The sequence below is a fragment of the Triturus cristatus genome, chromosome 8, assembly GCF_964204655.1.
Source record: "Triturus cristatus chromosome 8, aTriCri1.1, whole genome shotgun sequence".
NCBI lineage: Eukaryota > Metazoa > Chordata > Amphibia > Caudata > Salamandridae > Triturus > Triturus cristatus.
In genome coordinates, this window is record NC_140591.1 from 713,913,809 (window position 1) to 713,941,052 (window position 27,244).

Genomic DNA, 27,244 nt, shown 5'->3' on the forward strand with positions numbered 1-27,244 from the left:
AGGACAGGTTATGGCTGTAAAAGCCATTGGAGATGTCAAGTGTGGTTTTAAACCGTTTTCTCACGAGACTATCGACGAGAGCCGAACTGTGGGTATTTTGTACTGCGCATGTCCGGCTATGAGAGTTTAAATGCCGGTAATCCAAAACTAAGCGGTACGACCCATCAGGTTTCGTCACAGTGAATAAAGGATTATTCATTGGTGACACACAAGTTTCAATTACCCCTTGATATTCCAATTGTTCAAGGATAGCCGCGACGTGAGGTCTTGCTTCGCGACGCATGGGATATTGGGGTTGTGGCTGGGGCGTGGACCGCAATGGAATTTCATGGCTGGGGGACAATTTATCCCAGCCTACCTGATTACGATACAGAGCAGGTGCAAGCACCAGAGCCCACTCCTCGGCAAACTTTTTAGCTTGGTCCCTTGGCACCGTGTGCGCAAAGGACGGGAGGATTACCTCCTCCCCTCTAGGAGCATCTAAAACGAAAGCCGGGGGCCAATCTGCCTCTGCTAATAGAATATCATATGAAGTGGTCAGATTATCCCAAAAAATCCCTTTAATCGGGTGTTGTATGTCACCCTCAATTAAAACGACTATGTTATATAGTCTGTTAGGGGGAGCCACTCTAGTGTCAGCAGTTTCTACAGTTATGAACGTATCAGTTGCTGTTGCCACCAGATATGGACGCAGTGCTTGTCGCACTACTGTAACTTCCGCCGCGCTGTCGAGCAGCGTTAGTGCCCATGTCAGGTTCTGAAGCTGCGTCCGCACCATCTGTGGCATACCTCGCTGTTAGCGCAGCAACTTTCTTCTTCTGAAACGGGGGTCGTTGACGCGCAGACTTGTCCTGCTTGCCTTTGCCGTCAGTCTGGCGGAGTTGCTCACGACTTTGGGCACCCCTTCCTTTCCCACGGTCTCCGCCACCGGATTGTGAAGCCGATGTTTCCTGTGAAGAACGAGGAGAGCGTTGTTCTGAAACCTGAAATCTATCAGGTGACTTAATACTTGATCGATCGCGCAGATCATATGTGCGTTCACTGGACGACTGCACGGGCAACGCAGGACGAGACCCCTGTTTCTGTTGCTGCTTACCCTGTTTCTTTGCTCGCCAACTTTGTTTAGGAAAGCTTGGGCGTTCGTCTTTAGTTGACGAGCTCACCTTAGTTTGCTGTACTATATCGGGAATAATTACGGCTGGTTTAACACCCAACGCACTACGGCCCACTTGCCTGTAGGCTTGCGCAATTATTTTTGCGAACTCCTTGGGCTTGTCGAGTTCATCCACGCTGTCCAACTTATTTAGTACTTGGAACTGCATGGCATCGCCTTTGAGGTTGCCCATTACCATGGAAGCCACCACATCGAACACTCCGACAAGCCTCATTCCCAATTCAACAGCAGCCTCCGCACCGTGATTCTCTTGAACACGTTTGATGACGGAGGGTAGTACAGACATAGACGGAGTGCCGAAGCACTTCGAGTAGGTCGCGGCAAAGACCTTGCCCCAGTTTGTGCAATCAGCCATATCTGGGACTAAGTCTTTCGGCAAACTAATGGTGAGTATCCTGTGTTTCTCCACAGGAGTGGTATGCGGAAAAACCGCCTCCAGTTGGTCAAATTTCTCAGCAAGCCAATAAGGAAAATCATCCCTATTCTGTGGGCGCTTGCCCATAACCGAATTAACCATAACAGGACTAATAACCACCGCGTGGTGGTCCGTTGGTTGTCCCGCAACAGCAGGTGTCCCCAACTGCACGTTGCGCGACACGTACTGCACTAAAGCCCTATGGACTGTAATCAGGGCTGTGTGTAGTACTCGCAACTCAGCCACCGCCACCGTGAGATAGCGGGGATGAGGCGTAAAACCGGCCAGCACCGGCCATGTGGCCCCTGCAATAGACAATGGGCCCATTCTTGCCGGTGCAACCGCATGGGGAAGGGCGCCATTAAACCAAATGGTATGCTGCCAGGCAGGGATTGGAATTTCTTGTGTCCTATACGGGGTATAGACCGCAGGCAGCTGTGTGGGAGTAAAGGTATGAAACGTATCATCGTCATCCACTGCCGGAAAAGTCGCCCATGAGTAAAACATGACGCATCAGCGCTCACCACAAAAATAACAGCCATCCCGTCATCTGGCACCCCATACGTCGTCAAATGACGGCGTAGAGGTGTACGACTATGCGCGGCTATATCTACCACCATTAGGACACACTAAAGAGTATCAACGATATCAACAGTAGCACTGGGGTTCAGTAAAAATAACCTTTTTAATGATCAAGCTTGAAAGAACCTATGAGTCGAAACACAGGTAGGTTAAACCGTCACTCCCGTCAACCGGAAACCAGAGTGAGGGTGTTGTGGACTAATGTAGGCACTACTAAGGCGTTTCAAATCAATAGACCAAATTTTAGGTGCACCATGTTGCAGGGATTCTGCTTATGCACAGAACTATGCACCGGAAACCAGGACCTCAGTGAATTGTGGTGTACCAAAAACTCACCTCAGAACCCAGAACCCCTTATCCTACCAGCATCAGTGTCCCATTCGTTATCCGAGGTTTATCTCGGCGGTCCCAATGTATAGACAACCCAGAACAAGCAACTTAGTGTATTTCTCAGGAATGGTGGGAATCAGAAATACCTGTTCGTATTTATTCTCATATCAGTCCACAACAGAAGAGATACGGTAAAGTTTAAAGAGTTTATTTTATAAACCTCGTGTCCTAAGATGCAGTACTTTGGCTAACATAAGCAGACAAATGATTAAAATCAAAACCATCAGCATAGTTACAATACCATAGAAAAGGAAAGGAGTAATCATACTAAAATGACAGTGGATCTCATCCACCTTCCTTTCGCTAGCAAACTAATATTATTTATTATTAGACTAGTAAAAGGTCTCTAGGCTTGAATGGGGAACCCCATACCGTAAAGGTCAGCTCAGTGAGATCACATCACAGGATAAGCTAGGCTCTGCTCCTGGGAAAGCTCTTCTTCCGAATGTAATGAAAAACATGTAACACTGCAATATTAAAAGCACCCGACTTTCAGGTATTTGCAGCTGCGTGCGTATTATGGCTAAATAGTGGGCCGATCAACCTGAACCCAACCACATGCACCGTCTAGCGACCCAGACTGTTTCTTTACCCGATGTGCAGACCAAGGTCGCTGCTCACTGTTTGGGATGTGAACAACAGACAGTTCTCATGTGAAGCAAAGTCGGGCAAGCAATTCTCAATTAATAACATGTGACTACAGTGTCATGTGCAAAAGCAGCAAAAGCGGCAAGATCGCTTTCTAACATCTAACGCGGTTGTGCTAACTTAGCATTGTACGTATATAGATAGCAATCTTCACTACAAGCTGGGTACACCAGGAACCAACTGAGTTAAGTACCCAGGACCCCCACGGAGGCTGTGTGCAGAGTGGAAACACAGCAGCGTGCTCAATGAAAGTCAAAGGGAAAGTCACGGTTGCAGTTTTTAACAAAAACAACCCTTCCCAGTGGACCCGGAAGAAACCCAGAGAAAGACTGAAGTTTTGAAAGTCACTCCAACCGTGGATACCCCTGGAACCAGGATACCTACACCAAGGAAGCCGGGTGCATAGGTGCGAAGTGATGACGTAAACCGCCGTAGACCACAATGGAGGACTTCAGGAAAGATGCCACTGACGAAGAAGGTGAAAGAGTCTGGTTGAATCCAAGGGAGGATTCTTGAACATGAGAACCTGCAAGCAGAGGGAACAGGGTCTATGTCACTCAGAGGTGACCCGGAGGCATGGAAGAGAAATCACCCCCAATGACGGAAGATGCAGGAGTGTTGACGGTGGCCTTGTCTCTGCTGCTGTGAAGACCAGGCGAGGCTGTGGAAGACGAGGAGCCGTTCACGAGTTGTCCCACCTCAGAAGTCGAGAACCAGGAAGTTGGTGTCCGGCGGGAGCACCAACAAGCCTTGGCAGCAGCAACAGATGTGGTAAACAAAAAAGTGAGCAATGTTGGGACCAGCAAGATCCAAGGGGCTCACAAATTGCAGAAGAGTCAGACCTGTCCCCGGGTGAGGCAGGGGACCCACTGAAGCCAAAGAAGACACTCGAGAGGACCCACAGGCTGAAGGCACAGGAGTCGCAAGATGCAGGCCCACGGTGCTGAGGATGCGGTGAGGACAAGGATCTTGGTAGGATAATATGCTGGACGCTGGAACTTCTTGTAGCCCGAAGATCTCTGGAGTACAGAGCCAACAAACCTTGGCAAAGGCAAGTCGATGCAGTGCACAGGGGTTCTGTTCCAGCGGTTCCGACAAGGGATACTGGCCTCAAACTTGTTGAGAGGACAGGTCAGGCCTCGAGTGAGTTGCAGAACCACCACCTGTGTTGATGAGCCTTTCGAAGACCTTTGGATGTCAGGAGCAGCAGACAGGTCAGCTTCGTTGAGGCACCTGCAGATGCAGGGGAGTGACTCCTTCACTCCAAGGGAGATTACTTCAGGTGTCCTTGATGCCCACAGACCTGGAGAGTAACCGAAAGAAGCACAGGCACAGCAACAAGGGAGGCTTGCAAAACAGTGAGACCAAGAGCAGCAGGAGTCTTCCTTGGTGCAGTCTTGTTTCCAGGTGAAGTCCAGTGAAGTCCAGGTTCCCAGACTGTCAGAATTGAAGTGAATTTGGGTTTGAATCTTGTCCCACGGCGAATCTTAAGAGCCACCTACAGGTAAGCCCTTAAGTACCCTAGGGAAAGGATAGGAATGATTTGGGTGTCCCTCCCAGAGAAGGGGCTGGACAGAGGGGAGGATACTCCCATGTCCTTTGTCCAGTTTAACGCCAGACCGGAAACCAAGGGCTACCAGAACTGGTCATAAGAGTATGCAAGAAGGGCACTGAACGTGCCCTTCAAAGCAATCTGGTGGTGCTGGCAAGCTCCCCCACTCCAGCCCAATACACTAAGTCCTGTCTAGGAGGTGGTCACACTTCCCTGTGACAGGAAACCTATTGTTCTACCTTCCCCCGATCAAGCTCAGCTCACCAGCAGGAGGGCAGAAAATTGTCTGTGGTCGGCAGCAGCATAGCTTGCTGGCAGACCCTCAAAGGCTGTTACCAGGAATAGTGGGGGCTTCCTGGAGGAGCCCCCCAGTGAATGGAATCATACCTTCAACACCGGTAACAGTGTTGAGGTATCATTCTAACATGTTTCATACCAATCATGCTGAGGTTCGGAGCAGCCAATATATACTTAGCCATTGAGTAATGACGCATGGCCAGTATATGTATCAAAATGGCTGACCGCACTTACAAAGCCTGGAGAATCAACTCCGGGGTTTGTAGGGGTTGTCCTGCTCAAGCAGGGCACCCTTACACCTATAATCCAACTCCCTGACTTCAGGATTGAAAGGCCTGCCTTAGGAGTGACTTATAAGTGTAGTGACCTCAGATATAAGGAAACCTATATCTTTGGTAAGTGGTGCTAGCACCAACTCACACAGGGTGCAATGGCAGGTCTGTAGTCACAGTTTGAGTGGTCTCTCATGGATGGCATAATACATGTTGGAGCCCATGGGAGACCCCTGGTGTACCTATACCCTGTGTACCTTAGTACCATATACTAGGTACTTATATGGGTACACCAATAGCCAATTGGGGCGGTACCAAAGTACTTACCACTGGAAAATTTAGGGAGAAAGCACAGTAACTGGGCTGCTGATTAGCAGGATCCTAGTCAGACTAGTCATAAAACAGAATAACACCAGCAAAATATGGGGGTAACCATGAAAGAAGATCCTACTTTCCTACACAGCAAACTCAGCGTGCTGACTTCAATTATTTTCTTTCCGCGCCAGTTAGCGCCATTCTGGAGTAAGCGCTGCCCCCTGTGGGTTTTTTACTGAATTTTTTTCGACATTTTGACTAATTCTTTTTTGAGGAATTTTCCTCCTGGTTGTGTCGAAGATGTCTTTGAGAAAGACAGGGTTTAAACTGTGTGGCGCCTGTCATTGCACCATGTTGGTAACAGACCTACACCTCGTGTGTCTGTGGTGTCTCGAGCGTGACTAAGACTCCAAGTTGTCCTTAGACTGCCAGGCCATGGCACCGAAGGCTTTGAGGGAACGGTCCCTGAAACTGCTAGTGGCCTGGCAGACGAAGCCGCGTCAAGCGACTCTTCAGAGATCTCGGTCCTGATCTAGAGGGAGGTTGCAGGACCGCCCCAGGAGCTCCAAGTCTTCTTCCTCCCACATCAGGACATTGGAGGAAGTGGCACAAGAAGCATAAGAAGCCATGGGGCACTTTCACTTCTCGTCTGTCAGCTGACACAACGAAGGAACATCGGCGTTCAAGGCGCGGTTCTTTGGAGTCGTTGCCAAGGCCTACACAAAGCTTTCCCGGGAGCTGGAGCGAACCCCAGCTCAGGTAAAATAATTTTATGAGGTCATGCGCTGTGTATTTGAGCCTACTGACCCCTCCACGCCCCTACCTGGTTCCACGCCAGTGGCTTCGGCTTCAGAGCCGATGGGTCCCCATGGATGCAGACCGTCGCCGGTTGTGTCACTGTGACCTTCCCCAGCACCGGCCCGATGCTCCGGGTGCCCACTGGTGGTGCCAGCCCTATCTATATCCACAAATCTGAAGGGGAGCCAGAACATAGTTGATCGATGCCGATTCCAATGCCGACAGGACCACTGTGTCCTAGGTCGGCGCAGGAGCCATATTCTGAAGGGCTAGGCTTTGGGGAAGAATGGGAGGGGTCACTGGAACCTTTAGAAGGCCAGGAAGGTATGGGCTGATGTGAGGAACTGGGTTATGCCAGTGGTCTGGACACATATCCAGATACTGATCTGCTTTCTCCCTCTACCATGGCTATGGAGGAGAGAGCAACATATTACATAGTGGTAAAGAGGGTAGCTGAGGTCCAGGATCTCGAGTTGCCCTCAGTAGCTGTCAAGACTAACATCTTGACAAAAGTCTTACAACCGGAAGCTTATGCATCCAAGCCCCTGCTTTCTTTTAATGAAGCACTAACAGATGTGCTACTGGAAACCTGGTCTAAGCCCAGCACAGAGGCTCCTGTGAAAACGACAGTTGCCCACCACCATCACCCTGCATCTGGGGACCCAAACTGAGAGCTTGGTGGTCCATTCCTCTACATCTCATTGCGTGTTCCCTGCTGCACCCCTGGAGAGGGAATTCAAGAGGCTGGATAGCTTGTGGAAGAAGAAGTTTTCGTCCACCAACCATGCATTGCAGTCGGTGAACACAACATGCTTATTAGGCTGTTACTGCCACACTCTATGGGTCATGGTTGTGCAAGTGCCCGCCACAGGTCCCGGAGGAGGCCCTTACTGTTCTCTTCCAAGCTATCAAGGACAGGAGAGATGCAGCGAAGTTCACCTTCAGGAGTGGTTTGGACACAACCGATTTGCTGGGAAGAGTGGTTCCATCAATGGTGGCACTTAGATGCCACACCTGGCTGAGAACATCTAGCTCTTAAGGGGATGTCCAGGCTTTCCTCATTGACATGCCCTTTGATGGCAACCGTCTCTTCTGAGACAAGGCAGATTTGGCGCTGGAGCGTTTTTAGAACTTGCGGGCTATGGCCAAGCCATGGGTCTCTCTGCTGCTCTGCGTCATTCCCAGTCTGTCTACTGCCCCTTTTGCGGCTACGAAAGGGGTGTTCAACCACATCAACTCTTTTTCAGCCACTGTCCCACGCAAGATTCCCAGACTGTGCATGGGCTTGGTTCAGACGGACCATGTGTGTCAGGTAGCCAGAGGTCTGCCACAACCTTTAAGCCCTCCTATTCTTGCCATACAGATCTTGGGCATGCAGTTGGTGATAGGATTAGCCATCATCTTCCCCACTGGCAGTCCATAACATCAGAAAAGTGTGTCTTACAGATCATTCGGGGGGGCTACTCCCTTCCCTTCAAATCCTCCCCTCCCCCTCTACCTGACGACCGGCTAACGCGGAATCATTTGTCCTTAATCCGCGAGGAAGTCACGGCTCTCTTGGCCAAGGGAGCCATAGAGAGGGTTCTGGTGTCAGAAGTAGGCAGTGGTTGCTATTCCCCTAACTTTCTGATCCCCAAAAAGAACAAAGGACTTCTCACCACTTTAGATCTGAGAATCCTCAACCTCTTCCTCAGAAAGGAGAAGTTTAAGATGCTCACATTGGATCAGGTTTTGTTTGCCATGGACCTAGGAGACTGGATATTAGCTTGGATTTGGAGGACACCAATTTTCACCTCCCTGTCCTGCCTGCCGATCAGTGTTACCTGCGGTTTACAGTTTACATTATGCTCCATTTTGGCCTTACTAGCGCCCCTCAGGTATTCAGCAAGGTGATGGCGGTGGACGCAGCTCATCTGCGGAGATCAGAGGTGGCAGTCTTCCCCTGTGTCGACGACTGGCTGCTGAAGGTATGCTCGCCCCAGGCTGCTGTCTTCCACCTCCAGATTTCTGCAAACTTCCTGCACTCGCTGGGGTTCACTATCAACGTGCTGAATTCACACCTTACTCCCTCTCAGACTCTCCCTTTCAACAGTGGTGTTCCTGGATACAATGCAGTTTCAGGCTTTTCTTCCCAAGCAGCGAGTCCTGTATATTTAGGCTATGATACCGATGTTTCAGCCTCTATCTTGGATTTCGGTGAGAATGACTCTGGGGATGCTGAGCCTCATGGCCTCCTGCATCCTGCTGATGAGACACTTGCCAGATGGCATATGCGGGCGCTGCAGTGGGACCTGAAGTTCCAGTGGGCATATAAGGATAACCTCTCTGACATGTTCCAGATCTGAGAGGAAACTGCAAAAGACTTGTAGTGGTGGCTAACGAGCCGCAATTGGGTCAGAGGCAGACCCCTCTCTCTTCCCCAATCAGATCTCACTGTAGTGAAAAATGCATCACTTCTGGGATGGGATAGCAATCTGGGAGAGGGGGAGATCAAAGGACTCTGGTCTCTGGCAGAATCCGAACTCCACATAAACATTCTGGCACTCCGAACGATCCGATTGTCATTGAAAGCCTTCCTACCCTCCATCAAGGTAAGGCTGGTGCAGGTGTTCACAAACAACAGCCCTGCCATGTGGTACTGCAACAACCCAGCAGGGTGGGGTGGGGTCGTGGACCCTTTGTCAAGAAGTGCTACGTTTCTAGAAATGGCTGGAACAGCAGGGCTTATCCCTGGTGGTTCAGCACCTGGCAGGTCACCTGAACGTCAAAGCGGACAAACTCAGCTGTCGATGCCTAGCGGATCACGGATGGTTTCTCCATCCAGAGGTGGCATAAGGTCTCTTTCAGCAGTGGGAGCAGCCTTAGTTAAATATGTTTGCCTCCGCCAAGAACACGCAATGTGAGTAGTTTTGTGCGTTGGAGTTTTGAAGGTGGCTTTCGCTCAGAGACGCTTTTCATCTTGAGTGGAGCTCCGGCCTTCTTTTCACCTTTTTGCCCATACCAATTCTGTCCAGACTTTTCAAGAAGATCGGAACGACCTGTCCCAAGTTACCCTTGGTAACTGGCTCCAGACTGAGCACGGAGAGTGTGGTATCCCGAGGTTAACAGCATGTGCATCGATCCTCCGATCAGGCTGCCCCTTCGGGAGGAGCTTTTGCAGTAGCAGCAGGTGGGGGCCATTCTCCTGAACCTGTCAACTCTCCGCCTTCTTGTGTGGAGATTAAGTGGCGACAGTTGACAGATTTTGACCTTCCTTCTGAAGTCTGCAATATTATTCTGGCAGCCAGGCGTCCCTCCACGAAAGCGATATAGTCCTGCCTTTGGAAGAAATGTATATTATATTGTACAGAGAAGTCTATGACCCTCTTCTTTCTGTTTTCCTTTCTGATGTCCTTCTCTTTATTCTTACCCTGCCCAGCAGGGTTCTGCTCTGTTCACGCCAAAGGATTACCATTCTGCTCTGTATGTCTTTTTGCATCTGCCTGACCAACCCTCTTTATTTAAGTCACTGATTGTAAATAGATTTCTTAAAGGTATTGTAAATATGTTTCCCCCTTCTTCTTTCATTATACCTCAGTAGTACTTTAATTTAGTTTTCACTTTCTTAATGTGTGCTTCTTTCGAGTCTCTCCATAATCGTCCCCTCCAGCTGCTCACCATCAACACTGCGTTGTCATGTGGTAATAACATCTGCCCGGAGGGTGAGCGAGTGGCATGCTTTTTCATCCAAGCCTTCCTGCCTATCAGTTCTTTCAGACATACTGGTACTTCGCACTATGGCCTCCTTCTTACCGAAAGTGGTAACACCATTCCCTGTGGGCCAATCTGTCACCTTGCCCATTCTTCATGCTCCTCCACATCCTTTAAAAGAAGAGGAGTAACTCCACCGTCTGGACCCAAAATGACCTCTGTCGTTCTACCTTGACCGCACCCGAGAGTTCTGGGTGGAGGACTCACTCTTCGTGGGATATGTTGAAGTGAAGAAGGGTCGAGCAGAGCAGAAACTAGCTATTTGGCGCTGGGTCATTATTTGTATTAAAATGTGCTACGCACTGGCCAAGAAAGAGCCCCCTGCGGGCTTAAGGGCTAATTTCTCCAGAGCTAAAGCTATGACCACTGCATTAGCACATGGAGTCCCAGTCTTGGACTTCTGCCAGGCAGCAACGTTGGTGTCCTTGTTAATGTTCACCAAACATTACTGCCTTGACAGTACGGTCTGCAGGGAGGAGCATGTCACCCGTTCGGTGCTGCAGGACACTAGTTTAGAATTTGTCAAAGCCCACCATTGGGGACGGTATTGCTTGGGTATCTATTCAAAGGTAAGGAATCTGCGGGTAGATGTCTCTATCAGATGAACAAGTTATGTACCTTCTGTAACGCATTATTTGGCAGAGACAATATCTAGCTGCAGATTTTTTACCGTCCCACCCATCCTTCCCACTATGTGGACAGATTTCTAGGGTTAGTGATAATCCCTATTAGGGCTGTAGTTTGGACACACCAGTGTCAGTGCATTTCATGGTTCCGCACTCCTGGCGTGGAAAGTCGTGAAAAGTAACTGTTGTCAGCGCACCAAGGTGGTGTCTATATAGGTGACCCGGACATAACTTCAAGCGCAAACGATGCCGACGATGCTGTTAGATAATGTCTCTACCAGATAATGCGTTACCAAAAGTGAGTAACTTGATCTTTTGGCCAGATGTAAGTACAAAATGCTTTCGTATAATCGGCCCAATTTGCAAACGCAAACAGACTATATGAAATGTACGAATCCCTATTTGTAATTTGATACCCTGTTTACGAATTCTAAATATGGTTTGCTATTCGAAATTAGAAAGGAGTGTGTTTAGGGCGTCCCATCCTAAAACCAATCGTAGTGATATGTGTGAATGTTTTGCAATCGAAATGCGGTGGTAAAACATTTGCATTTTACTGCCTACTTCAAGTAGGTGGTAACCCATTCGAAAATGGGAAAGTGTCCATTAGTGAATGTTTGTTAAATCATTCTTTAAGAGGATGCATGGGTCTCACAGACCACTTCCTACTCTTTAAAAATGAAAAGAAAACTTTAAATTTTCCTTTTTGAAACTCATCCTGTTTTCCTTTAAGGTAAACGGGCTGCATTTAAATAAAAACATTGCTTTATTTAAAAGGAATAACAGACATGGTGGTCGGCTGACCACAGCAGGCCACATTCCCTGTTATTTTTGGGATTCCCAATGGGTCGCAAACCGAGACCTAGCTTATTAATATTCATGACCCACTGAGAATCGCAAATGTGTAAACCACATATTTGTACATGGGTACATCTGGTGGTTAGTGCCTTGAGCAGCCCAAGTAAATGAGTAATCATTTATTGACGGCTGTGTGGCGTCAGTCAACGGAAGCAATTCTGATTAGGCCCAGTTGATTTGGAGCCCTGACAATTCTCCAATCAGACCACTTTCCGTACCAAGGGTGTTTGGTTCTCCGACGGGTGCGGAATGAAAAGCAAAATGTCATCCGCTTATAGAGAAAGTAAGAGCGGACCATGAGTGAGTTCAAGGCCGCTGTGCAAATGGCGGTCCTGCATATAGCGGTCCAGGGGATCCATAGCAATAATGAAAAGAAGGGGGTCAGCCCTGCCTGGTTCCCCGTGTGATAGGGAGCCTGCTGAGATCGAACTATTGACACAAGGGCAAGCCACAGCGTTGGCTTACAAAAGCATAATCAGGGAAATGAAAATCGGAGGTATACCCAGTTTACCAAGAACAGCTCAGAGTAAAGGCCACTTGAGAGAATCTAAAGCTTTCTCCACATTTAGCAAGGCCACAACCGCAGGGGTAGATGGTGAAGGCTTATTAAGGACGGCAAAAGGGTGCAGAGATTGAGGGTGGTGGAGCGATGTGGAACAAAGTCCGATTGTACCAGCGATATGATGTGTTCCATTAAAAGTGACAGCCTAGTGGCAAGGACCTTGGCCAGGATTTTATTGCCAAGATTCAAAAGAGATAGGAGACAATAGCAGGAGCACAAGAGAGGGCCCTTTCCTGGTTTTTGTAAGAGAACAAGATTTGCCTTGCGTAGGGATAGGACGCCGGTGGCCAAGGTTTTGCTGTACAGCGCCAGTAGGTGGGGAGCTAGTACATGCTTAAAGGACTTGTAGAAAGCCCCCTTCAAGCCATCCGATCCAGAAGCCGTCGAAAGTGTTGATAGCCTGTCCAATTTCTTCGGGGTAATGGGCTCAGCGCAGAATTTAAATTTTCCATCCGTGTGCAAGGCCATTGCCGCCTCATCAAGATAGGAGTATATTTCAGAAGAGAGGTCAGGGGCACATAAGGAATATAGATTCCAATAGTGCTGATGAAGTTCCGCCATCACATCCTCGCAGCCAATCACCTGCTACCCAGATTCCTGGCACAGCTCTGTGATGTAATTCTGTGAGAAATGTGGTTTCCAAAGGTGTGCACCGGTGCGACAGGGGTGCTCCCCCTTCTTGTACCAGCGAACCCTGGCATTCCTGTCAGCCAGCTCGGGGAACTCTGTTAACAAGGTTGAACAGCAATGCAAGCAATGGTTCCTGCCTGCAGTAGCCCCTTTGTCAATGTCGTGTAAGGTGGAGTTGATCATGTGCAGCTGTGTGCGTATGGCTCGTAAAATTCCTGTGTTCTTGGAGATACACACTCCATGGATAAAGGTCTTAAAGGCTTCCTAAAGTGTGGCCTGCAACCCCACCAATCCCACATGTAGCTCAAAATATTCAGAGATAGCAGCAAGCCCTTCCCTGCGGAACACCAGGTCTCAAAGGGACTTGCTAGAAAGTCTCCTTGTATGTCCTGCACTGAGGTCATATGGAACCTGCAGATAAAGAAAAACCAGACTGTCATCCGACAACCTGCATGGTAAGACTGTAACTACCCGTAACAAGAGGCCTACAATGGCCGAAAATAGCCAATAGTCTAGTCTAGTCCGAACAGAATGAGGGGCGAAATAAAAAGTAAATCCTGATACAGACGTGTAAGGGGAGCGCCAGGCGTCCTGAAGCACATAAGCATCCACAGTGTATCGCAGCGCATCTCGCGCCCAGGCATGCTACTAGGGTGTGTACTAGAGGAGTCAATTTGGGCACACATCGGCATGTTTAGGTCCCCACCCAATATCACATAGCCCGCATCCGAGCGGTCCATATTTAGCAAGAGATCATGAAAAAATTCAGGATTGGCCACATTAGGGGTGTAAACATTCAGCAACAGCACCCGTTTATCGGCAAGGACACCCTGGAGTAATACGAACCGACCATCAGGGTCTAAGTAGCTGGAATGAAAAGTGAAAGGGACACTTTTATGAATGAGAACACAAGTGCCCTGGGAATAGGAACTTTAGCAGGAGAAATATTGGTGCACATTCCAAGGCCTGGCGTAAGGACAGTTGACTGCGGGAGGCAAATGCGTCTCCTGGAACAAGGCAATTTTAACGCCATGCCTGTTTAAGTAAGACAGAACCTGTGTCCTGTTCCTAGGATTGTTGATACCATGAATGTTCCAGGTCATGAAAGTACAATCTACTGACCTAGTACCTTGGGTAGGTGGCATAGCATTAGCAGGGGAAAAGTTTGTGAAGGAGCGTAGGAAATGAAGATAGGGACATCACAGGAGGTGTTGCAGCAGTAGAGTGTAAATGAGGGATTAGACAAAAGTATAAGTCAAAACCTAAAACCCAGCCCCCACCCACACTGGAACATAGGGTATCCAGTGAGATCCAGAAGGACAAACCCAAAAACATAACAATCCTAACAACAAGGATGTGGTGTACACCATGGGGGCAAGGTGACAACATGACGGGCTGTGGCCCATTCTGTAATATCATAATGCAAGAGTAAGGTTTAGTCAACCACAATTATATCAATATAACCAAGAAAAGCTAGATTTACATAGGTGTAGGCGATAACAGCAGTCCAGAGGTGAAGACAGCATCTAGCTGCGAGCAAGAGAGGGGGAGGCAGTCACACTGGAGCATGGGGGCTCCAGAGTGGTTGATCGCGAATGTGCAGCGGGTCCAGCAATGTCCAGGGCAGGTCGTCCAGGAAAAGGAGACTTGTCTTGCAGGGTTTTGCAAAAAGCAGAGACATCCAAAAGAGTGTTAAAAATCCCGGGCTTTTCCATCGTGCTCCACCCGCCGCCGTGTTGGGTAGAGCATCACGTATCGGATGCCCAGCTTCCTGAGGGAGTTCCTGGCGCCACTTAATTTGCGGTTGACCTCCTGGATCATATGGGTAAAGTCAGGGTAAATGGAGATGTCTGCACCCTGGTAACGAAGTGGGCCCTTATCACAGGCCAAACGGAGAGCAGTGTTCCTGTAGTTGAAGAGGCGTGCATGAGAAAACAAGTAGGGAGCCCTCAGGAGTGCAGGAGCCAAAGGACTGGTGCGCACGCTCAACCGCAAATATATGGGAGAAACGAGCGGTCAAACAGGTCGGTGAGGAGTTGTTCCACAAAAGTGTCCGGTCTCCTCATGTTGGTGGTCTTAGCAATGCCTGATATACGAATATTGTTCCTCTGTTACCTTACCTCCAGATCTTCCTTTTTAGCTGCCACATGCGTCAGGATACTTTCAATTTTGTCCAGTCTCTTTTGCATTGTAGCAACGTGATCCTCCAGCCCTGATATTCGTTCCTCGGCGCCATCGAAGCAGGTGTCCATTGCACAGAAGCCCGCCTTGAATTTCCCGAAAATGATCGCTGTCATGACGTTGGTCGCAACGTTGTCTGCTTCATGGTTTGTGGACTCCTCTGCGTTAGAATGGGAGGCAGTATCTCTGGTAGTTTCGTATGCCCAAAGGTCAACCCTGTATTTCTTGGGAACCATGCGACCCATTGCTGGGGGCTAAGGTGGCCGTGCAGCATCGAAGACCGGGATGCAGCACGAATGGAGTGGGGCTAAAGCAGGACCAGCACTCAACCCACACTGCGAATGGGGGGAGGGCCCAGCCCCCGTGTCGATCTAAAAGAAAGGAGCGCTCACGGTCCCCGCCAGGCTGGTCTCAAAATCAGTGCGCCTCCAGAATTCAGAGTAGAAGAGTCCCAGCGGTCCACTCCCAAAGGCAGCATGGGGGTAGGGGTGGGGTGGGCACCCTTAAAGATTTCATGAACCCCCAACCAACAGTGTCAGGGCATGGAACAACTGGAGAGGCCAGACAAAGAACTTGTTTGCCACACAGCAAATGAGGGCAGGTAGGACAGAGTCAGCAGGTCCCCAAAAAGCAGAATCACAGCAGGCAGGCATGAGGAGGCCTCAGGAGGAGCAACGGGGCCCAGCAAAAGGCAATGTGCATGAGTTGAAGGCCGCCGAGGCACCTACCGCAACCGATCCCTTCACCAGTTGCGGCGGGCCTCCAGCATCAGAGGTCTATCCAGGGCAGGGCCGCTACTTGAGCCGCCAAGCTCCTCCCGGTAAGGGGAGGGGGAGGACCACAGATGTGGACCCTACAGCCCCAGCTATCCAGCGATCCACTATGGGGCAGGAGTCAGTGAAGATGCTGCAGCAGCCTCCCTTGTCCGGAGGGGCGGGGGAACCACAAGCACTGAGAAGGGCTGCCGCGGGTAACGCCGCAGCTCCAGAGCCCACCGCACACCAGGGCCCGCACCCACAGCAGCTCTCAATCTCACCAGCAAGGATTCAAGCAAGACTAGGCGAGGTGGCGCGGTCCTAGTGTGTCTGCGTGGACTCACCCGCGGCCCCTGTTGCGACTGGTCCTCCAAGGCAGTGCTGGGCACGTCTCCCCTCAGAAGTTAGGAGCTCGAGCAGGGCGGAGTGCCACCACTCCGCAGCAGCCCCTGTCTTTCAGTATCACCACAGGGATCAAGAAAATCACAACTTAAGGCGATGGTTGCGGTGACTAAAGGTAAATTAGGGCCAACGTCACCGGAGCCTCACAAGATTACGTCCATCTTGATGGTGGTCTTGGCTACGCCCCTTCTTCAGTACCTAAAATATAATCATGCCTTTTCTATTTTAAGCAAGTCTCGCATATTGCAGTATACCTTTGTTGAAAATCCATGATTTGCAGGAATTCATGAACCTAATTCACAAAGAGAACTTTTGCGTAATTTACACTTTTGACTAAGTTTATTTCTTTTTGCTTATTCCCAAAATCTGAATGTAAGTCAGTAGTAAAATTAAAAAATAACAGTATTAAGTCTAGCACCACACATCACCAACCACTGATACTTCAATACCCTCCATAGAAAATAATGGAGAGAGGGAATTAAAATCAAACCCCATAGCAAATAATATTCAATTACATTAAATTGCTTAAAGTGGTTGAAAATTTAAATATCTATGATTTAATGTTAAAAAACTAGATACATATTGTGCATATTTATTACTTAAGTATTATTTTTTAAATATTCTATTATGAATTAATAAAATAATGTAACAATAACGTGTAATAAAATATAAAATAGTCAAAAACATACATTTTTGCCACATTGCCACTGGATTGAAGCTAGCCTGGCTGATGAAGGGTGTTACCCAGAAACTGGTCCCAGGATGCTTGTTTCCGTTTCAAGGAAGACCTGGCTTGGCAGTTTGGGATGGACTGTTCCCATGAGGCACAGGGTCAAGACTGATTTGCATACAGCTAGGTCTGAACTGAGGTGGCGAAGTGAGCAAAAGAATGATGATGGATTCAACCCAGATCTGTGACTGGGGGTGAGTGTCTGAAAAGTTTCAGCGCTCCGTCCATCATCTCCTTGTGCTTGCTTTGTTCACCCTAAGTTGGCAGGGTATACCCAGACGTGGGTCCCTTGCTCACTTTGCCACTGGATTCAAGCTAGCCTGGCTGATGAAGGGTGTTACCCAGAACCCGGTCCCAGAATGCTTGTTTCCTGTTCAGCGAAGGCCTGACTTGGCAGTTTGGGCTTGACTGTTCCCATGAGGCACAGGGTCAAAACTGATTTGCATATAGCTGGATCTGAACTGAGGTGGCGAAGTGAGCAAAAGAATGATGATGGATTCAACCCAAATCTGTGACTGGGGGTGAGGGTCTGAAAAGTTTTGTCGCTCTGTCCATCATCTCCTTGTGTTTGCTAATACAATATAACTACATTCATTTTAAATAATTCTGTGCTTTACTTTTAATCATTATAAATGCATATTTTTTTAGACTTCAGAAATACCATTTTAATTTAATGTAGTATATTTTGATTCCATAAAATCTACATTCAGAATTATGTTAATAGTGCTGTAGCATTTTTTTAAATTTTGCTCTACATTGAAAATAAATACGTAAAATGTATTTACATCAATTTTTAACATACAAATATTTTAATATTCATTCTCTAGTTAAATAACCCATTTTCCCCTATGGAAATCTCCGCCCCATTTGAGGAGTCTCCTTGTGGGTGGAGGGAAATTAAAAAATATATACATATATTTATGTTTTTGACTATTTTAAATCATTTTATTTAATTTAACCTAATTTCCTATATAAGTTTATTTAAATGTATTACTTCCATTATGTGAGGGTGTTGCAGTAAAAGTAGTTGGCCATACTGGACTTTCTAGTGTAGTTTTTTAATGACTTAAAATCATATTTTTGAACAAGTAAAAAGTAGTAAGCTTACTCAAAAGTTTAAATGACTGAAAAGTGTAAGCTGCTCTTATGTGAATCAGGCCTTTTGTGAATAGTCAAAAGTAACAAGTTACTGAAAATTGTAAGTTACCTTTCTGAATCAGGCCCGTAGTGTTCAGAGAAAAATATTAATTCCAATGTATTTGTTTTTTGATTAAAGAAAAAATTTCAGGTGGAAATTCTATGCTTCCAGCAACACTTAGCAGAGAATTGTTATCATGGATTCGCTCATTTGGTAAGTAGTTATCTTTTACATTTCTGTATCATATTTTTTCATTGCCTTCTCTCATTAAGAATGTTTCATTCATGTTGAAGTCAATACATATGTAGATGCATATAGAGAACTGAAAACAAAATAGTTAAAAACTGAGCCATACAACAGTGCTGTAGGGCAGGTGATTGAGATCACGGAGAGCCTACTCCCTCCACATAAATGTGGTTCAATAGGTGTGCAAGTTGCTACTATGCACGCCCTATGCCTTAAACATCAGACCTCACGTATAGCCATGTTTCTTCGGAGCGCCACGCCCCATTAGGCATGCTAGCCCCTACTACCCACACCCTAACCCCTTGTACACTATCTTTTGTGGAGAGCCCACTCCCTTCTTACACCTGACCCCAATCAGGTGTGCTAACCCCTACTGTGTACAACCAACTCCTCATACAGATGTCTTCACAGAGAGCCCCCTCCTTCTAGACAATCAAGTTTCATGAAATGGTCAAGTCCATACTATGCACAGATTTTACTCTGTATAGAGCTCTTCATAAAGACGCCAGTCCCTCCAGCCACTGAAGCTGCATTAGATAACCAAGGTCCTACTATGAACAGTCTACAACTTATGTACAGCTTTTTACGGAGGGTTCACGCCCTCTAAACACCTAACCAAATTACATATAAAAGCCTGCTCTATTGACAGCCTTTGACCTGTGCAAAGACCTTTGAAGAGAGCCCAGTTTTTCAGTTACCATAGACCCATCATATGGGAAACTCTCTACTACGTACAGCCTTCACCCAGTGCATAGCTGTTTCTGTACAGGTCAGTCTCTCCAGACTACTATTCATAAACTTTAGTTCGCGCAGAGCTGTTTATGAAGAGGCCAGATGCTAAAGACACATTAAATGACCAAGCTCCAACTTGGTGCAGTGTTAGCTCTCAAATGGTCTTCACAGAGAGCCGTCTCTCTATAGACAATCAAGCCCAATTTGGTTGCTAAGGCCCTTCTACACACACCCTTCATCATGTATTAACCCCTTCGCTGCTAGGCCTTTCCCCCCCCCCCTGTGCTAAGCCTTTTTTTGGCCCCTGTAACTTTTCGAGCACATAAGGTATCTACGCCAAATTTGCGTCTTTTTCTTCCAACATCATGGGGATTCTAAAGGTACCCAGGGTTTGTGGATTTGTGGATTCCCCTGGAGGGGTCCCAGAAATTAGCCAAAATACAGCAAAAAGAAATTGGGGGGGAAAATGGGAAAAACGGGCTGCAAATGAAAGCGTCTGGGTTTCTCCCTGCAAATGTTATCAAAAAAGGGTTTGTGGAGCTGAAATCACCATTTTCCCAGCTTTTAGGGAATGACAGACTTAGCCTATTTTTGCTATTTTTTGTGCTTTCAACCTCCTTCCAGTTAATGGTAGAAATGGGTGTGAAAGTAATAATGGATCCTGGAAAGCTATACATTTTAGAAAAGTAGACAAAATTCTGAATTCAGCAAGGGGTCATTTGTGTAGATCCATCAAGGTTTCTTTATAGAAACTAACAGTTAAATATAGGAAAAATTGAAAATTAGTTGAAAAAAACAGCCTTTTGTGTCAACGTTTTCACCTGTAACTTCTTCTAATTATGACATCTCTTTGAAAGCAATATACCGTTACATCCACTGGACCTTCCTGGTTGTGGGGATATATAGGACTTGTAGGTTCACCAAGAACCCGACGAACCCAGAGTCAAAAAACTGAGCAGCAATTTACAATGGTTTTTCATAATGTTCCGGGTATATAGCAATTATTGTGGGAAAATGTATACATGGAAAAATCGGTACGAAAGACACCTATGTATTTCTGAAATGGGAACAAATAATGGAGTTTAGAAACAGCACATATTTGCACATTTTCGAAATTGGGAATACTCATACTAGCATGAGAATTATCGGTCATTTTTCAAAATGACTTCTTTTTTACACAATGTCTTTCATTTGGAAGGCAGAAATGCATCAAAATTCAATAGGTAATAACAATTGCTTTACAAATCTGAATTACCCTAAGTCTCTCGATAAAAATGGTACCTCACTTGTGAACACACCACATTTTCACAATGAAAATTTACCCTTTATTGCGAAGTGTCTAGACACCCAGGGGAATCCAGGATGGGGTGACTTGACTGCCTCCCACCAGGTTCTGTTACCCAGAATCCTTTGCAAACCTATAAAATTGTCAAAAAAAACACATTTTCCCCACATTTCTGTGGTGGAAAGTTCTGGAATCTGCGTGGATCCACACATTTCCACCCACCCGCATTCCCCAAAGTCTTACGAGAAAAATGGTACCTCACTTGTGTGGGTCGGCCTAGTGCCCATGACAGGAAACGGTGCAAAACGCAACGTGGTCACACCTCAATTTCGCAGGGAAAAATTACCCTTTTTTGGCAGAGTGCCTAGCTGTAGGTTTTTAACCCTAGCTCTGCCGGCACCTAGGGAAACCTTGCAAACCTATATATTTTTGAAAACTAGACACCCAGGGGAATCCAGGATGGGGTGACTTGACTGCCTTCCACCAGGTTCTGTTACCCAGAATCCCTTGCAAACCTAAAAATTTTTTTAAAAATACACATTTTCTCCACATAGTTCTGGAATCTGCGTGGATCCACACATTTCCACCCACCCGCATTCCCCAAAGTCTTACGAGAAAAATGGTACCTCACTTGTGTGGGTCGGCCTAGTGCCCATGACAGGAAACGGCGCAAAACTCAACGTGGTCACACCTCAATTTCGCAGTGAAAAATTACCCTTTTTTGGCAAAGTGCCTAGCTGTCGTTTTTGAACCATAGGTCTGCCGGCACCTAGGGAAACCTAGCAAACCTATACATTTTTGAAAACTAGACACCCAGGGGAATCCAGGATGGGGTGACTTAGCTGCCTCCCACCAGATTCTGTTACCCAGAATCCCTTGCAAACCTAACAAATTGTCAAACAAAACACATTTTCCCCACATTTCTGTGGTGGAAAGTTCTGGAATCTGCGTGGATCCACAAATTTCCACCCACCCCGCGTTCCCCAAAGTCTTACGAGAAAAAAGGTACCTCACTTGTGTGGGTTGGCTTAGTGCCCGCGACAGGAAACGGCGCAAAAAGCAACGTGGTCACACCTCAATTTCGCAGTGAAAAATGACCCTTTTTTGGCGAAGTGCCTAGCTGTAGTTTGTGAACCCTAGCTCTGCCGGCACCTAGGGAAGTGATTTTTTTCAGCTAAAATTGAGGTTTGCAGGGAATTCTGGGTAAGGAAACGTTGGGGGATCCACGCAAGCCGTACCTCCCTGAAAGCCCCCGGATGTCTAGTTTTCAGAAATATGTGGGTTAGGTAGGTTTCCCTAGATGGCCGCCAAGCCCCTGACCAAAAACTCATGAGACCCCCCCTTGCAAAACCAGGTTGGTTTGTGATAGGTAATTTTGATGTCACATTAATAGGTTTTGGGCCCTTCCCTGCCGCGGGTACTTGGCCCACCCATGCAAGTGAGGTACCATTTCTATTGGGATACTTGGAGAAATGCAGGGGGGTTGGAAATTTGTTGTTACTTTCCGCCGTTTGAAAATTTGGGCACAAGGGTGAGTGATGGTTCAGTATATAAAATTGTATGAACAAGAGATTTTACAAAAATGAAATGCACTGTCAATTTCTGAATGGACAAAAAACTGAACCAGTGACTCGCAGCCCGTGAGCTGTAAAGCCACTTCAAGGCACCAACCGCTTTACAGGCCATTCACACACCTTTCATACATTATACACACAAGACCATTTACACCACCAGGCACAAAACCAACACATTACAACATTCACAAAAAAGGACAAGGTACACCCTGCTTGACAAAAACAGAAAAGACACATTTTTATGCACAACCACCAATTCCTCAAGCACACATACATACTGGTTGGATTTGGCACGAGGGTGAGTGATGGTTCAGTATATACAGTTGTATTAACCAGAGATTTCGCAAAAATGAAATGCACTGTTAATTGAAAGGACGAGAAACTGAACCATTGACTCATAGCTCGTGAGCTGTAAAGCCACGACAAGGCACCAACCTCTTTACAGGCTATTCATACACCTTTCATACGTGGGACACATACAAAACCATTCACAACGCCAGTCGCGGGCCCAGCACATTACAACACACACCAGCAGACAGCGCCATTCAAGGGCCCATCTCTTTCACACGCCCACATTCCTGACACAGCAACCACACCAGCTCACAGATTGCGTTGAGTGGCGTATGGCTAGCAGTGTGTGTAGTGACCAGTAGCTAGTCACTACTCACACCGCAAGCCAAGCGCCAGTCCATGCACACCGCAAGCCAAGCACCAGTCCAAACAATCCGCCAGCCAAGTGCCAGTACAAAAACACACCGCCAGCAAAGCGCCAGTCCACGCACACCGCGAGTCAAGCGCCAGTCCACACATACCACCAGCCAAGCGCCAGTCCACGCACACCACACTGTTAGCCATGTGCCAGTCCTCGCACACCGCCATCCAAGCGCCAGACCATGCACACCACACCGCCAGCCAAGCGCCAGTCCACGCACACCGCCAGCCAAGCGGCAGTAAAAACACACCGCCAGCCAAGCGCCAGTCCACGCACACTGCCAGCCAAGCGCCAGTCCATGCACACCGCCAGCCAAGCGCCAGTTCACGCACACCACACCGTCAGCCATGCGCCATTCCACGCACACCACACCGCCAGCCAAGCGCCAGTCCACGCACACCGCCATCACATTTAGGATTTGTTTTTATATAAATAAGAAAACACAAACACATTGCAAATAGATACAAATCTACTAACAGAAAAACTGAAACTAAATACACTACACAAATGCCAACCTTGAAACTGAACAAAAAATATTAAACAATAGAGGCCAGATAGTTCACTTTACCACTCATGGATGCTCCCAAAAATTATTTTGCGTGTGGTACATTCTTAAACAAGCAGGCACACACAGCCCAGGTTTAGAAGGACACTCGGGGCAGTACATACGAGTCTCCTTCCGCATACCTCTTCGCCAACAGACTCTACGTCTCCCACTGGAAAAGTCTTTTGAGGGTGTGGGAGGAATGTGATCAGGAAAGTGGCGATCTTTCAATCTAGCAACATGCTCCACCAGTCCAACTCTAGGAACACTTGCCTGTTCCACTAACACAAGGCTGCCTATTACAGACTCCTGAAACTTAGCAAAAGTCATCTTTGACTCAGGACAAGAATTCTGGAACACAACAAAAGCATTAAAGGTTGCCAAGTAGAAAAGATGGATATCCAACTTCTTGTACCAAATGTTAGCCTTACGAAGAGCAGCTTAAGGTTCCAACCTCTGATCTACTCTGTCAACACCACCCATGTGCCTATTATAGTCTAAAATGCACACAGGGTTGCACACTTCAGCAACCTGACCCCAAACAGTCACAGGTGAAGTGCTTTCATCATGGATGGTAGTCAGCATGTAGACATCTCTCCTGTCTGAAAACTTCACAGCTAGAAGCTCCTCGCAACGCAACGCACTGCACTGTCCCCGCACAAGCTTTTGACAAACAAGTTCTTTTGGGAAACCTTTACGGTTAGAGTGGATTGTGCCACAAGCAACAGTGTCCACTTTGGCCAATTCCCTGAACAACCGCACACCAGTCTACATATAAATGGTGGCCTTTGTTAAAAAATAGTTTACCAAAGTTCCCACACAATTTTCTCAGTCACTCCAAAAGTGGACGGACAACCAGGGGGGTTAATCCTGGATTCCTTACCGGTGTACACCCTGAAATTAGAGACATATCCATTCCTACTGTCACAGCATATACAGCTTAATTCCATAGCGTGCCCTCTTACTAGGAATTTATTGCCTAAAAACCAAGCGGCCCTTGAACAACACCAAAGACTCATCCACTGCTATTTCTTTCCCTGGATCATTGATCTCAGAAAATCGATCAACAAAGTGATCAATGACAGGCCGATTCTTAAAAAGACGGTCAAAATCAGGGTGATCTCGTTGCAACGTTAAACCATTATCGACAAAATGCATCATCCGAAGCAGAAGCAAATACCGATCACGACTTATGACTGCTGGAAATATAGCAGTTGCCATCAAGGAACTAGTAGACCAATATGAAGACATTGATGGCTTCCTTAGCAAGCCCATCAAAAAAGTTAAACCCAAGAACTTCTTCATCTCATCCAGATTTGTGGGAGTCCACCGGGTAGCTCTAGAGTGGGGCTTAAGGCTGGCACTGTTGTCCCTCAAAAACTGTTCGGCATACAAATTAGTCTGCTCAACAATCTCTGCCAAAAATACATCATCCATAAACAACTGAAAAAAATGTACTGGCAAAAAGTTTTCAGTATTCACTCTACACCCTGGAACACCAGTAAAGTCTGGCAAAGCTGGCTGCACCATCCCTGGGACAACCCAGATGTCAGCACTTTCAACGGGAAGTCTTGCAGCCCCAGGCTGCAGTCCAGATGCCTCTTGCCACACTATACCAACGGGAAGCCTTGCAGCCCCAGCTGCCTCTTGCCGCACTACACCAATGGGAAGCCTTGCAGCCCTATGCTGCAGCCCAGATGCCTCTTGGCGCACTACACCAACGGGAAGCCTTGCAGCCCCAGGCTGTAGCCCAGATGCCTCTTGCCGAACTATTGGCACATCAATGTCCTCCTCTAACAGAGGCACTTCATCCACACTAAGAGTAGCTTCATCCACACTGAGAGTAGCTTCATCATCCGATGATGCCATGTGGAGAGAAAACTCACTGCCTGAATCTTCCCCTCCCACCTCTGCCTCAGAATCAGAGTCAGTCTCTGGACCATGGTCAGAGGAAGACTCAAAAAGCATACCAACAACCTGCTGAGCATTAATCCTGCGGCTATCCATTATCCTTACTAAGAAAGGAAACTGCACAAACAAGTCAACAACAACCAACACTGTGCAAAATAAGTAAGTGAAAAAATGTGTTCCTTTATCACAAAGATGAATATACTCAAAAACTATACAATTCACTTGCAAGAGACTGCTACACTCACCAGCACCTACTCTGCAGTGAGACAGCAAAAAAGATATCCCACTAGAAAGAAAAAAACCAAAACCAATTACTCACAAAACAACAAAATACACATCGAGCACAAATGCAAAATGTTTTTGACACTCAAAAAACAGAAGCCAAACATACTACAATTCTTACATCATTTACAAAAAAACACATTCATGCAGAGAAATGAAAAACATTTAAATTGTACAAAAAAAGTCTCTTACCAAACACAAGCAACTACACAAACAGCAGAACCAAAAGTAACAAAACCGCAACCTGGAAAAGTCTAAAGAGCAAACGCTTTCAACTAGAAAAAAAGGGAGATAAAAAGCATTACAATTGCAATTCACAAAAAATAAAAGAATTAACTTTATAACACACTGTCACTACCCAATTGGTCAATCTGCCAGATGGGCCTTCTAATAGGGCTGTGCAAAAATCGGGGTGAACTTGCCCAAGAGATCGGGTGAGCTTGTCTGAGGGCGGGGCAGAAACCAGCAGACAGAAATATGCCCCATTGCAAAAGAAATAAATCCCTGGTGCCTAGTAGGGTTTTCTGCCCCCCCTCCCGCCTAGGGCAAAAAGGCCTCAAAAAAAGGGCCAGATTTGCCCCAGGAGGGGCAGAAATAACATTAACCAAATTTATAAAATAAATCTGCCCCCTGGGAGCGATCCTTGCCCAAGGGGTCGCTTCCATTTTAATTTCAAATACATCCCTGGTGTCTAGTGGGGTATTCTGCCCCCCTGGGGGCAGGAGCCAAATACACGGGAACACATTAAAAAAAAATGAGGCCCCTGGAAGCGACCCTTCCATGGGGTTGCTTCCATTTAAAAAAAAAAAAAAAGATCTCTGGCTCTAGTGGGCTTTTCTGCCCCCCCCCCCCCGGGCCAGAAACGCAAAAAAACCAAGGCAAACAGTCCCCGGGGGGGGGGGGGGGGGGGGGCAAAAAAGACTTTTAAAAAATGTGCCCCTTAAGGAAGCGACCCCTGCCCAAGGGGTCGCTTCCTTTAGCTAATACAAGGACTCCCTGGTGTCTAGTGGGGTATTCTGACACGGGCCTGGTCGCTTCCGTTTTTATAAATAAAAATCCCTGGCTCTAGTGGGCTTTCCAGCCCCCCCCCCCCCTCCCCGGGGCCAGAAACGCCAAAAAAACGAGGCAATCTGGCCCCAGGGGGAGCAGAAAAGTCTTTAAATTATTTGCCCCCTTAAGGGGGTCGCTTCCTTTTAAACAAAAAAGCATCCCTGGTGCCTAGTGGGGGCATTGCTACAGCACGATCGTGACGCTGTGCGCAATCGTGCTGCAGGAATGCCCTATATTGAGACATTAGGGGAGAGGAAATACTCTTTCCTCTCCCCCAATGCCTCAATACTTTAAAAAATCCCCCACCCCCGGCCCCACCGGAGACCAAAACCTACCTCTTCCTGCTGGGACGCCCGGAAGCAAATGGCTTCCAGGCGTCCCAGTGCTTCCTGATGACGTTATGGGGAAGCGTGGGGGGATTCGGGGGTGGCAGCGGAAACTCTTCCGCTGCCATCACCCTCTGTGCGGGCAAGATCGATGCCCCGGGGGGGAGCGCCAGCGCTTCCCCCAGGGGTTGTGCTCATGACCGAGCGGTTCCATCATGAGCACAGCCCAACCGATGCTCATGACGGAACCGCTCCGTCATGAGCATCGAAGGGGTTAAAGGCTTTGCAGGCAGCCCACTCTCTTCAGAGACCCAATCCTCATTAGGTGGCAAAGTTTCTACTATACACAGCCTTTACTCCAGCTACAGATCTTGAGAGAAATGGCGGTCTCTCCAGACACCCAAAGACCCAATATGCACAACCTTCACCCTGTATATAGCTCTTCATCGAAAGGTCAGTGTGTTGAGACACTCAATTCCTATTTGGTTCCAAGCTCCTTCTACATAC